The following is a 15050-nucleotide window of genomic DNA, read 5'->3' on the forward strand; positions in this document are numbered from 1 at the left end:
ATGCCAGGGACTTCCCTGGTGGTCCAGTGGGTAAGACTCTGCGCTCCCAATGCAGGGGGCCCGGGTTCCATCCCTGGTCAGGGATCTGGATCCTGCATGCATACCACAACTAAGAGTTCACTTGCTGCAACTAAGAAGCCCACGTGCTGCAACTGAAAGACCCTGCATGCCGCGACTGAGACCTGGCGCAGCCTAGATAAATAAATAAATAAATAAATGTTTAAAAAAAAAAAATCAGAATGCCAGCAACTTGGGGAGATGGTAGACTCAATGTCCCCCCAAAACCACCTCCAAATATTCTGCTTGGCCATGAAAGTTTTTAAAGGGAAAAAGGGAAGTAATCTCAGTTAATCATTGAGATGGGGGGTCGGAGTCGTTGCCATCCCCCGCTGTGTGCAGGCTTGTGTGCAGCCTTGTCGACTTCTCGTGATTTTTCTTTAGATGTTTTCTTGTTCACACAGTTTGTTCAAAAGACTACTGAAGGGGAAGCTAAGGAAGAGATCTGGTCATCTGTTAATTACTCATTCTTCATTTCTACTTCCTTAATCTACGGAAAGAACCAACAGGTTAGGCAAGGTATTGTGTGATCAAAAATTTGAAAGGCGTGCAAGGGCAGGAGATGAGTAGAACATGAGGGTGCCTAGTGTAAGGTTAGTGTCAAGACAAAAGGGGCCTCCCGCAGAGAGCTCTTTCCTGCAAAGAGCTTTTTCCTGCCAAAAGCTGCTTACAATAGATCTTTCGCAGCAAACTTGGACCTGGTGTTTCTATTCATAGCCCTCAGCAGCCATTATAATGCTATGATTAGTGTATTTCATTTTTTGCCCCAAGCCCATTCCCATCCAATATCTATTGGATCCTCCCCAAATCTTGCAAGGGTGGACTTTTTTCCTTCAGATTATTACACTATTGGAACTTGATGCATTGTTTTTTGGATAAAACTTTTTACTGAAGTAAAACGAACAATACTAAAGGGGACAAATCTTACCTTTACAACTCAATGTTTTTTGGTTTTGTTTATACAAATGCCACGTTGCTATGTTTGAAGCAGCATCACTGAGGGATAATTGATATATTATAAAGTGTTCAATAATGTTTAGTAAATTTAGATAGTTGTGCAAGCAGCATCTCACTCAGGCTTCAGAACACTACCCTCACCCCCAAATCTTCCCTGTTCACGTTGATCGCTGTTCCTGCTGGGGAAATCTCAGAAGACCCTAAATCAGTTAAGGACTTTGAGGTATGATCTCAAGAAAATAGGATTTAATGCAAAGTAAGCTGTAATTCAACAGGCAGTTTTCCCAAAGGGCAGGAATTTGCAGACTGTTCTAGTACTTGAACATGAATATTCTGGGCCCCCTAACGCAGAGCTTTCCCACCTGTGTGTCCTGGATGGGTTGCAGCTGGAGCAGTCTGGTAGTTTGCCCCCAGGGCTTACAAGTATTGCCATTTCTTCTCTCTGCCAGTTTGTGAAAGGTTGGGAAGTTGCCCTGGGGGCACTGATGGTGGATCCTGAGTTAATAGTTTCATGAGTCAAGTCAGCTTTCAACATCACCCCACTTTCCTAGCATCAGTTCTGTGTTCATCACAGCTTCTCTCTTTTTTTAAACTTTTTAAATTTTATATTGGAGTATAGCCAATTAACAATGCTGTGCACGTGCAAAGCGACTCAGCCCTACATATACATGTATCCATTCTCCCCATAACTCCCCTCCCATCCGGGCTGCCACATAGCATTGAGCAGAGTTCCTACAGTAGGTCCTTGCTGGTTATCCGTTTTTAATAGCAGTGTGTACATGTCAATCCCAAACTCCCTAACTATCCCTTCCCTTCACCCTGCCCCCCCGCCCCCCACCCCGGTAACCATAAGTTCATTCTCTAAGTCCATCACAGCTTCTCTTGTAGATTTTTCTCCAGGGTTAAGGGTGTGTTGGTTGGCTATCAGGAGCATTCTGGTCCTCCTGGAAATTATTTTCTTCTTGTAAAATAACAGATATCTCTGGTTTGTATATGTGTCTCTTATGTGTGTTTTATTGTGGTAAAATAGGCATGACTTAAAATTTACTGTTTTAACCATTTTTAAGTGTACATTTCAGTGGCACAAAACACATTTACACTGTAGTGCAACCATCACCATTATCCATCTCCAGAAATTTTTAATCAGCCTAAACTGAAACTGTGTACCCATTAAATAATAACTCCCCATCTCCCTTACCCCAGCCCCTGGTGACCTCTATTCTCTTTTCTGTCTCCATGAATTTGCCTATTCTAGGTACATCATCGTAGTGTGTAACTGCGTGGAACCCTATGGGAACTTCCGGGGACAGGCCCCTTCCCCCAGGTCCTCTGCTTTAGTTCCTCTCTGAAATAACCTAGCTAACAGTTTCTGATGCATTTTTCCTGAGTTGTTTTACAGATGCTAAAACCCCCACCAAATGGAAGAAGTTAACTTCCTGATGACCATGAGCACTTAACACCCAGACCTACTGGAGCCTGAGGATTGATAATGTTAATTAACCCCTGTGACACCATTACCTTGCCATCAACCAATCAGAGAATTGTACACGAGTTGATCACATACCCTGGGACACCCCTCCCTCATCTGGCCTTTAAAAATGCCTCCCTGAAACCCATCAGGGAGTTTGGGCTTTTAGAGCATGAACTATTCCAGGCTCCTTGTCTGGCACCTTATAATAAATGCTGCACTTTCCTTCACCACAACCCAGCACCAGTAGATTGGCTTTACTGCGAGCAGGCAAGCGGACCCAAGTTTGGTTCGGTAAAAATTGGAATCATACAATGTTTGTCCTTTTGTGTCTCATGTATTTCACTTAGCATAATGTTCCCAAGGTTCATCCACGTTGCAGCATGTGACACAATTTCACACGCTGTCTCTTTTGTTTTTAACGAAAGTAAGCTCCCTCCTGTTGTGTTACCTCCAAAGGCACTTTACACAGAGGTGTTTCAGGACCTGCAGAGCTGACAGACAGACCCTGGGCTGGAGGACCCTGTACATACCACCATCCTTGCCCAAGAAGCCGACTGGGATCCTGTTCTTTCTGGATTCTCTAACCACAACCCTCTTCCCCTTCACAATTAGTTCTCAGATTTATGTAACCTCTCTCTACAGTTTGTCCTTTATGCTTCATATTTAACTGTAGTAAAAGCTTTGTCCCTTCAAAAAGGAATTCCAGGTATCAGGAAATAGGTATGGATATATCAGGGATCAAGGGTCCCTCATGCTGTAACTACACCTCATTGAGATTAGAGATTGCTTTAGACAAAGGTCATGAGAAAAAAGTAACATTTACCAGGCATATTCTACGGACCAGGCTCTCTTCCAGGTGCTCTATATCTATTATATGATTTAATCCTTTCAACAACATTCCAAGAGACATATGATCATTTGAGTTTGCACAGGTGAGGAAATTGAGGCCCTGAGAAGCCTGAGGACTGAGATTCCCAGAGCCAGGACCCGGACGAGGGGAAGAAGCCAGGCTTGCTCCTGCCAGGGCCGAGGCGCCTTCTTCTTCCAAAGTTAATAAAAAATGATTATAAAGCACAAGGCTTTAAAAAGGTCCAGACACTGTTGGGGAGAGAGTATTCCATCTCGTTTCCCAGCATGGCCTCTGATGGCATTGAGTCCAGCCCTGCAGGCACCTTCTTGCTTGGCCTAGCCTCTGGTGAGGGCATTCTAATAAGCAGGTCCTCTAGACTGGTGGCCCAGGGTGGGAAGAGGGGGGTGGGTGATTCACTTTCACTTCCTTGGTAGTGGTGGTGGTGTTACTGTTACTGAGTCCAAGCTCATATTGCTTGCTACACAACAGGCCAATAAATCGAGAGATGAGTTGCTGGGGCAAGGAATAGAGACTTTATTCAGAAAGCCAGCAGACCAGAAGATGGTGGACTAGTGTCCCAAAGAAGCATCGTACCCGAGTTAGAATTCAGGCTTCTTTTATACCAAAAGGGGAGAGGTGTGGCTGGTGGCTGCAGACTTCTTGGTGCTGGCCAGTCCCCAGCAGGGATGCAAAGCCTTTGTTCTTGCAGCTGTCCATGTAGGTCTGGTCACAGTGTTCCTGTACATCTCCAACAAGACAAATATTGTTCTCTGTTCTGTAACTTTATTTATTTATTTATTTATTTATTTATTTATTTATTTATTTATTTATTTATTTATTTATTTATTTTTGGCTGTGTTGGGTCTTCGTTTCTGTGCGAGGGCTTTCTCTAGTTGTGGCAAGCGGGGGCCACTCTTCATCGCGGTGCGCGGGCCTCTCACTGTCGCAGTCTCTCTTGTTGTGGAGCACAGGCTCCAGACGCGCAGGCTCAGTAGTTGTGGCTCACGGGCCCAGTTGCTTTGCAGCATGCGGGATCTTCCCAGACCAGGGCTCGAACCCGTGTCCCCTGCATTAGCAGGCAGATTCTCAATCACTGCGCCACCAGGGAAGCCCCTCTGTAACTTTTTATCTCTGTATGAATGGAAAAGTGCTATACTTTCAAAGGTCAGAGTCTTGAGAACTGGTTATTCTGTGTATTTCAGCCTACAGGCAACAGTCTTTTACAAAAGGTGCAGAGCCAGCATGACTAAGCACAGGAAAAGGACCAGATCTAATATGGAGTCAGATTTGTTCTTCCTTATTACAAGACAGCACTGCCTCTTTCCTGCTGTGTTGCCCATCCTCAGACCTCTCTCTATGATCCGCCAAAAGGGAGGGGCAGCCCCAGTCTCTCCTGGGGAATGGAATTACAAAGCCTTTCTCATGTGAAGGATTATCCCCTACCTGAACAATTTCCAAAATCATCTTCTGTTTAATCAGGGAATCCACATCAAGAAGAGCAAAAAGATACCCTTGCAGTGTCTGGTTTGTCTATAAACTCTAAAGACAGATGTTTATTCACACACATGAAATGAATTTAACAAAAATTTAAAAGGCGGAAAAAAAAAAAAAAAATCAGGCGAGTTTGTGAATCCAATGGTGGATTTAGGCTCAATGCTTGGCACATAGCAGACCCTCCTCCGTAAATCTCAGTTTTTCTCTCCTTCCAAACCTGCAACGGGGAGTAGAGATTTGTGCTGATGACCCTGAAGATGACATCTGCCTCCAAGTCGGCCAAATATGAGGTAGGAGGCCAAGAAATCCACAACAGAGGTACATCTGGTGGCAGCATGGTGGCTGGTCCAGGGCAGGGAAGCCTGTCTGCTCCCAAATGCCTGCCTGGCCCTCCTGCAGTTGGGGTTTGCCCCTTAGGAGTCTCTCTAGGTCTGGGCCCACAGTTCAGTCCTGTTCCCTGTAATTCAAAAAGAATTAAGCATTGAAAAGTGGGATTGTGGGGAAGGGGGTGCTTTACTCTAGTGACCGAAAGATGAAATGAGATCTCTGCATCCTTTAACACAGGTATCTGCCAGAAAATAAATGTTCTGCCCCATGTGGCAGAACACTGCAGAAATCGCTGATAGAAAAGAGATAACACCCCCAGGTCAACAATTCTGGCTGAACAGTGCCTTGTGTGTCTTTTGCCCAAAGCGAAAGATTAAGACCAATAGCCTGACTGTAATCGAGGCGGAACGCTGTGTCTGAAACACCGATTCTTGAGACTTCAGCCGCGGGCCCCAGTGTCTCCCACCCATCGTGGTGTGGACGGCTCCATCTGGAGAGCACTCGGGTCTGAACTACTCACATGGTACACGCTTATCCCTCAAGTTTGGCCCCAGACCAGCAGCGTGGGGAGCCCCTAGGAGCTGAAAGGCAGAGTCTCAGGCCTGGCCCCAGACCTGCTGAATCAGAATCTGCATCTTAACAAGATCTCATGTATCTATGTGCCCACTGACGTTTTAGACACGGCCTTGTATTCTTTTTTGGCCTTGTATTCTTACTCATCTTTCCAAACAAACACAGTCTTGGCTCCCCACAAAGAATGTGACCCTCACCAGATGTGAGAATGTTCTATCTTCTTCCATCCCGTTTGCTGTCTATACCGTAGGAATCATCAAACATTTGCTTATTAAGGACAATTCCAAGACCTTGCCTCCGACTCAAACTAACCAGGCACAGAAGGTACCCAGGAGTAGGGTTGTAGATTTAGCCAATAAAAGTCCAAGATGCCCAGTTAAATTTGCATTTCAGATAAACAACAAATAGTTTTTTGGTACAAGAATGTCCGAAATGTTGCCTGTGTCCTGTATTTTATCCACTCAGGAGTCCTGGGCTGCCCTGTCCACCTCCCGGCTCTATCTCTGCCTGCTTTATATTTGAGACCCTCACATGCTCCCAGTGGTGGTGGCTTTGGTACATGTTTCAAACCCCAGTTCATGGTTTGCTTCCTTTCTTCCACTGAGGGTGAGAGGCATATGGTGAAACTGGCATCAGAAAGACCTGGCGTCTGGCTCTGCCAGCTCGGTGAAGAAGCAAGTTTTATCTTTCTGAGCCTCTGTCTCCTTACCTGTAGAATGAGGGTATTGGTCCTCGCAACGCCATATAGATAGTGCCTGGAACAAAATGCATCACCGCTCCACCTCCCTGGTAGCCTTGATTACCTCTTCATAACGGTTGTCCTTGGGTCCATACCCTTCTCCAGTAACAACTCCAGAGAACAGGATGTGAACAGCACTTACGATATAAACCAGGGCTGCCTCCACATACCATCTGTTACTGGTCTGCTCTGAATTCAGCTCTGATTTAGGCAGTTCCTGGGTTGCAAATTTAGGTTGAGATTCTTTACTCTAGTTGCTTCCCAGGTAAAATGTGGTAATGACATGGTTGTTATTTTTGCAACTATGGCAACCTTTTGTTTGAGAGGAAATGGTATTTAACCACCACCAATCAATGAGTTTTCGTGTCAGTGGTCTAAGTTGCATTTCTAACTAAAAGGTGTTTGGGATTTCCATGCATTCCACAAGGAGCGTGTCCTTTTTTTCCCCTTCCATTTCCACCTGCTTTTTCTGTTTTTTTTTAACCACAATTGCTGACGCCACTAGAGGTTAGCAGAGGCAAGAAGGCCCATTCTATCCCTGTTGGCAACTCAGTGAGAGAGGAAATTGAATTTTTCAGCGGTATTTTTTCCCAAACGGGGAAAAAATGAAGCTGAAATTGATGTATATATTTAATCTTTATTTTTATTAAGTATTTATACAAGCCATATATATGTATTTGATAATATCTGAATAATCAAAAAGTTAAAGAAGTACCAGTTTTATGAAGTGTGTTGCTTCTACAGTTTAATTTGATTTTAAGGTAAAATTAGTAGAGAGTCCCAGCACCAGCCCTTAACATTGCAGACGAAGCTTAGGGGTCTGGGTTACATTTAAGGAAACAATATTTCAAAATAATAAGAGGAGCTTGGATTAAAATATTACGTCTGCTTGCTTTTCCTCAGTCAAGACTTTGTTTTGTTTTTTTTTAAAGATTTTTTTTTTAATGTGGACCATTTTTAAAGCCTTTATTGAATTTGTTACAATATTGCTTCTGTTTTATGTTTTGGTTTTTTGGCCGGCAGGCATGTGGGATCTTAGCTCCCCGACCAGGGATTGAACCTGCACCCCCTGCATTGGAAGGTGAAGTCTTAACCACTGGACAGCCAGGGAAGTCCCTGGTTTTGGTTTTTGGTTTCTGTAAACCCATCTAACATTGTTCACAATAGAGTCGTGCCTGTCAAGGGCCACTATAAATCTCTTTCAGACACCCAAGAACTGGAAAATTACTGAAGACTGCAAGTCTATTCCCTGAAAAACCACATCCTGTAGAGACACAGCCAGCCTGGGTACTGCTGTGGACCAGAATAGACATAAACCCACACCCTTTTCCTGCACCTTGCCCTTTGAAGCCCAATAAAAGACTCAAACTCCCACCCTTCGGTGCCAATGCCACTCTATGTGTCTGGCCCCTTTCCTCCCTTGGAAAGTAAATAAAAACTCTCTTTTCTCTCCTTGCTAATATTTCTGTGAATTCTTTCACAACCTATGTTGGCTCACCTAACAGTTTCCAGCTTGCCCAATTTTTGTTAACACAGATATTTTGACCCATGGGTTTGCATTCCTAACCTGGGCCAGGCTTGGTCTTCTCTGTTACAGACACTCACACACAACATAACTGTAACTAAAATGAAAGTTTTAGCAAAAAGTACTTAGCCTTACTATGTATGATACACCCTGGTATTTACTATTAAATTGCAATTGAAAAATGGTAGTCAGAACCCGCTGTGTTGATTTCACAGTCCACAATGGGCCACAACCCATAGTTGGCCAACACTGGTATGGAGAAGTTCCAAGACATTGGTGTCAAATAAAAGTGCATTTGAATAGGTTCCCCACTTGCTTTAGGCTAGTCGCTTAACCTCTAGAGACATCAAAATCCTCAACTGTAAACTTAGAATAATAACAGAATTTACCTCAAGTAATTTTTATGAAGATGAAACGAGGATAAAAATGAGAAATGCCCACTATGTGGTAGACACTAAACATATGTTAGTTCCTTTCCATATACAATAAAGGTAATGTACTAACATCTCTTTCTCTAGATGGTAAAATAAAATTCACCCAGCAGTGAAAAAATATAGAATTCCAATAGAAAAAAAGGAATGAGCTTCCTCTTCTGTGGAGAGAATTTAGAAGGGTTTGGGGACAGTCAAGGCAGGATTCAGCCCCAGTTAATGCTTTTGAGCAAGTGCATAATGGCAGCCAAAGACTGACGCTGCTCCCTGCTCCTGTCTGTCAGTGAAGTTTTCTGGTTTCAAAGCCCCTCACAGGCCCAAGGTGACAGCTGTGTAAGAACAAAGCTGCTCTGTTTATGTCCTCAGAGTGAGGACAGATGCAATCTGAGACTTGGTTTGGTGCAATTTCACAATGATGCCCACTGATAGGTGAGAATTTGGTCCAAGGAAGAACGACATGGGACCCCTCCAATGCCGCCATGAAGAAGGCAGACACTACCCCTTCTGTTCGAACGTACGTTATGAAGTGCAGTTTGTTTCTGTAGTCTGATTCATCCAGCTTCACGGTAACTGAGGGACTGCTATCATGGCAGGAAAGCCCAAGCTTCACTATGTCAACGCATGAGGCAGGATGGTGGCCATCCGGTGGCTCCTGGCTGCAGCTGGAGTGGAGATAAGTCCTCTTAACTTGGATCTAAATTGACTATCAAAGTGCTTTTCTCGTATAAGCTAGGAGACTTCCACACTTGAGGAGCTGAGGATGATTTTTCATTACCTAAAAATAGCTGCACATTAAAAAAGAGATGGACTGATTTGACCAAAGGAATATGTAAATAATCCTGCCCATGGAAGAGCAGGAAAACAATTTTTTTTTCAATTTTAAAGGAAACAAAAGAAACATCAACTAATCCAATTGCATGAACCTTACTTGGATTTCATTTCAACAAACTGTAAATATTATTTGTGACACATACAACAAGTGGAAACTTGATTGTTGATTGAGCATAAGTTATTAAAGAACTATTGTTAATATTTTAGGTGTAATTTTAGGTTTATTATTGTGTTTATGTTCAAAATAGTTCTTACGTTTTAGAAATATGCATCAAGTATATAAGGATGAAATGATATGCTATCTAGGATCTTCTTCCATTTTTACAAGAAGGGGAGGGTGGATGGGCATATAGATGACACAAGATTGGCTTGAGTTGATAATTATTAAAGCTGTATGAAGGGTATGAGAACCACTGTACTTTTATTTTTATTTTTGTACATGCTAGAAATTTCCACAATAAAAGGATAAATGTATATAATATTAGAAAATAAATGTAGTTAAAGTTGATATAATCACAAATATGGGAATGAGCCAACTGTAACAAACCATCTGTTAAAGATTTAATATATTCACTCAGCAATGATTTGGCGGGGGGGCACCTTTAGTACCAAGCTCTGTACTAAGTTCTGGGGATACAGAAATGAATGAGACAGACACAGTCCCTGCCCTCAGGCAGCTTACACTCTAGTGAGGATGCAGACAAGTAAGTAGGTGATTAAAAGAGGGGTGCAAGCATCTAGGAGGACACCCAAGCACTTTACAGTGTTAAAATGCCATATTCCCAGGAGCACATGTGGGACTCTGTTGAGTGCTTCCCTCTAGAGGTGTCACTGAGAAAAGCACTTCTTAACTCAGGTCAGAAGGACATAGCAACTCTGTGCGGGTTTCCTGGGGAGGGAGTCATGGATAGACTCCAGAGATCTGGTCCCTCAGGGGAGAGCAAGCAGTAAAGGAGGGTTTCAGGTGAGGTGTTGTCCTGCAAAGGGAACCTCTAGTGTGCTCTCTTAGCCTCCTAACAACATGTTTACCTAAGCCTCGGGATTACACTTTCTCGATTGCTTCATGAATGCACGGGACGTTAGCCTTGTCCGTTATCAAGTTCATGAAGAAACAAGTACATAAAAATTCAAACAGTGCCAGTTTAGGTTGTTTAATTTCTATAAATCAGCAACCCACAGTTTTCGCTGTGGTCCAGCTTTGGGGTTCAAGGATGTGTTCAGAGCCCCCAGGCAGGATGAGTTCAGCACAGGAGGCTGAAGTAGGGGGGGATTTTGAGAGGATCCCAGGCCTCCTCTTCTTCAGCCCAGCCTGACTGAGGAGGGTGTGGGGCAAGGCTTACCAGAGGCTCTTGGTCGGGACTTCTGGGTTCTCTGGGCCCAGAGGCTGATCCTCACAACCCCATCTCCATCGGTCTCACAAGCAACATCACACCAGCAAGTCCCATCCTACCTCGGCCACCCTCCCACAGTGACCACCCACCATCCCTCATGTTGTCTTGAACTGGGTGCTTTATAAATTGTTGCCCACACACCTCACTCTCTGTATAGTCTGACCCTGTGGGATCACGTAGAGCTACAATAAACTGTTCCACTGAGCAAGTTAGAAACCCCCAATTCTCAAACTTTTCACCATCAAGACCCCTTTTCAAAATATAAAATTGAATGGAGGGAGGTAATATACAGCAGAGGTCCCTGGTGGTAGCATCTTGGGGGTCAGTGGCCCCATGGATACCCCATGCTGGGGGACACCCAATACCCTGTCCTGATCTCACAGGGAGAGAAAGTCTTTCCAGAGATATTAAAACTCCATAACTAGAAGAACTTCCCAGTCCCTTCCCTCCAGTGATATCCCCCTCCCAAATCACTACCTAATCACTGACAGAGGTGGAGACAGGGTGGAGGTGAATTGAACTTGCAAAATAAACAGCTACATGCTGCAACCCATGCTTTTATCTTGGTGGCTCTAATCTAAATTTCCAAATGGCAGTGATCATTGTCCTCTGTGTACCCTGCCAAACTCAGAAATCCTACAGTCTCCATAGTCTGCACCAGACAGAGGCCATGCTGTGGAATGAAATAACAAAAATGCTGTGGAATGCATGCTCAGTAATGATGTGGAATGAAATAATAAAAATTCACTGACTATTTCTGCTTTCCAGTTTGAAGAGATATTTATGGAAACTTCAGAAGACTTGGATAAGTTAAGAAATGGTAAGACCAAGAAACTAAATTCCTCTGATGGGAGGATCTAGTAGAAGTCATAAGTTGAGGTTTGAACCCCAGTAATGCCATGTGTGTGCATGGTGGGAGTGGGGTCAGTGGAGAGGGAGAAGTGGGGTTAAAGGTAAGGGGTGGGGCTCCTTGAGCAGGTCTTGCAGCTCACTCAGTACTAGGAAGGGCTGGAACTCTGAGTATTTGCTAAAGGAACCGGCCCTGGTGCCCTGTGAATGCCCTCGTTGTGCACTCCCTGCCTTTCTGCACCGTGAGTGACTGTATCAGTTCAGGATGCCACACAACCCTCCCACCCAAGGAAAACAAATGCATTAGAAAGAAGAGGGGAGAAACAGGCCCAGCAGTTGCCTTGAATTCTTTTCTCTGGCAAGTTTGACAAGGTAACATCCTAGCAATATTGCAGACTCGGTGAGCAGGGAAAGGGACCTCCACGTAGAAATCTCTCAAAACCTGCCTTATATGATGTGAGACTTACTTGAGAACTTCCCATTTGAAATGGCAACCTATTGCAGCTTCTTCCAACTTCTTTCTAAAATATCTGTGAAGACAAATTGACACAGAATTAAAGGGGACCTCCCATGTATCTGAATGGGAAATAAAAAGAGAAATAAAATAATAAGTTAAAAAGTAAAAGGCAGATTGATAAGAAAAAGAAGGACTATAGAAGCTAAAACCAAAATGCCATCCTGCTTAAGCGCACCAGATCATTTCAGTGTTTCATTTTATATCTGCAGTTATTTCAACATTTTTTCATCCTAGAAGGGTGTAATTCATCAAATACTTCACTCTATTTCTTTTCTTCTTGCAAAAGAAGGGAGTTTGATGTTCCAGCAAATGCCCATGGTTGAAATTGATGGGATGAAGCTGGTGCAGACCAGAGCCATTCTCAACTACATTGCCACCAAATACGACCTCTATGGGAAAGACATGAAAGAGAGAGCCCTGTACAGTACTTTTTCTCTTCTTTCATCAATGATTAATAGGAACGATCTAGGTCCTTCCCTGAGTGAGCTCACAGGGATCATGACCGACAGCAGTATAGACCTTAGTGGGTATAGCTGAGTACAGCAGAGACCTATGAGGATGAGGGAAGAGTGGAACTTGGAGTGGAATCAAGAGCTTATAAAAGAGGATGTGGTCCATGGATATAGTACAGTGACAGAGGTTTCCAAACACGGATGAACTATAAAGCCAGGAGGATGCTGGAACCATGACTCCAGGAGCTCAGGCTGGACACCCACCAACAGCTAGAGACAAGGGACAAAGTGTCTGAGTGTCTAGAGGATAAAGACTGGAAAGGGAAGGATCTAAAGGAATTAAGTTTCAGAAATTTTAGAATGATGACCAGGAACCAAATTTATCAGTCCTTTATATGGACTGGCCACTTGACAGAGTTAACAAAGGCTGGTCCTCAAGATGCCAGGATTATCTGGAACATTTTACTGTAAGTCTGAAGCAGCCAGATTTATTCAATACAAGCATATTTGAGGGAAATTTGTTCTCTGTTGTGATGGGACCACACGACTGATATTAAAATCATGTAAGGAACCGTGAGCAGTTACTCAGAAAGTTAAACATATAGTTACCATATGACTCAGCAATTCCACTTCTAAGTATACACCCAGGAGAGTCAAAAATACATCCACACTAAAACTTGTACACAAAAGTGCATAGCAATGTTGTTCATAATATTCAAAAAGTGGAAGCAAACAAAATGTCCAACAACTGATGAATTGATGAACAAAGGGTGGTACATCCATACAATGGAGTATTTTTAGCCATGAGCAAGAGTAAAGTACTGAGGCATGTGACAACATGAATGAACTTTGAAAAATACTAAATGAAAAACACCGGACACAAAAGGCCACATACTGTATGATTCCAAATGTATGAAATGTCCAGATGTTCAAATCCATAGAAATAGAAAGTAGTTGAGTGGTTACCTGGGGCTGGAATGTGGAGGAATTGGAGAGTGACTGTCAAGGGTACTGGATTTCCTTTTGGATAAAATGATAAAAATAATGTTCTGGAATTGGAATGTGGTGATGGTTTTAGAATGATAGTATAATTTAAAGGATGAAAATGATGCCATGTAAATATACTTCAATAAAGTTTTACTTTAAAAAACTCCTGTAGGAAGCCCTGTTTGGAACAAAAACAAAAAATCACTGGGAATATACGTTGTTGAAACTGTGTGGAGAATTGCACTATCTCACGATATATTTTGGGTTTTTTTGAAGATTTATTTATTACTTATTTATTTATTTTATTTTATTTTTGGCTGCATCAGGTCTTAGTTGTGGCACACAGGATCTTTCGTTGTGACGTGCAGGTTTTCTCTCTCTAGTTGTTGCGCTCGGGCTTAGTTGCCCCTCCACATGTGGGATCTTAGTTCCCTGGCCACAGATCAAACCGCGCCCTCTACATTGTAAGGCGGATTCTTTACCACTGAACCACCAGGGAAATCCCCTCACGATATATTTTGGGTGGAGTCTTGAGAAATGCAAACAAGGCCAGAGCCAGGCAACCGTATGTGGAGAGGGTTGTTGAGCCATGTTCTGTGAGAAATAGTTGGAGGAACTCCTGATATTGGGCATCTAAATGGTCCTGGTGGTATAACAGGATGGGACAGGGAGAGGGATGTGACTGGGACTGTGGTGCCAGGACTCTCTCTGGACATGACTGAGGTGGCATTAATGCATCACACTGTGCACAGAACACACCACAACAGACATGGCAAACCCTATGTGTGGTCTCAGTGGTTACCTGTAGTGATTCACCCATTTCTCTCTTGCCTCTGACTCTGGATGGGTCACCGGTGTGCTTTGTCCCTATATTTGATCATGTGTATAACCAAAATATTAGACATATGTCTACCTTAATGGCTTGTTCTAGAATGAAATGTTAAAATTAATAAAACTCATAACTGAATGACTGGCATAGAAAAATGCACCCAGTGGAGGAGAATTACTTTTATCACCTCCTGATGCCCCACTCTTATCCATTCTTAAACTATAAAATCTAAGGCAGGAGACATTTGACAATTTGGTCATTTTGTTTTTCAGGATTGATATGTATTCAGAAGGTGTGACAGATTTGGGTGAGATGATCATGCTTTTGCCAGTGAACCCACCTGATCAAAAGGATGTCAAGATGACCCTGATCCGAGAAAGAACAACAAACTGCTACCTCCCTGCATTTGAAAAAGTAAGTGGACTGTTTAATATTTTTGGCACTGAGATCAGAGGACCAAGAAAAATAGTGCCTGGCATTGCAGGGGCATTGACCTTCACCTCTGTGAGTATTTCTGAACACTAATGTAACATCCTGATTCTCAAGGTATTTTATAAAAATCGACTATGAGGAGGAATTGTACCAGTTTTACCCAAGTTGTAATTTTTCAGCAAAATTTTGATTTACTTAGACCCAATCTGGAATTCTCTACTTGATTGAATTTCGTGGTTGTACTTAGAGCTTGGGCTGTAGAAGCTCTGAGAGCCACACTGGAGCCTGGAGTAGATGGATCCTGCAGAACACAGTGCAGGGGCTTTGATCCAAGAGGA

The 15050-nt window shown here is 43.2% G+C and overlaps 1 pseudogene; it reads left to right on the forward strand.

Annotated features, from left to right (window-relative positions):
- Positions 1-9010: 9010 nt before the first annotated feature.
- Positions 9011-15040, forward strand: LOC133095683 (glutathione S-transferase A2-like; annotated as a pseudogene).
- The last annotated feature ends 10 nt before the right edge of the window (positions 15041-15050 follow it).

The sequence above is a fragment of the Eubalaena glacialis genome, chromosome 7 (genome assembly GCF_028564815.1).
Source record: "Eubalaena glacialis isolate mEubGla1 chromosome 7, mEubGla1.1.hap2.+ XY, whole genome shotgun sequence".
Taxonomy (NCBI): domain Eukaryota; kingdom Metazoa; phylum Chordata; class Mammalia; order Artiodactyla; family Balaenidae; genus Eubalaena; species Eubalaena glacialis.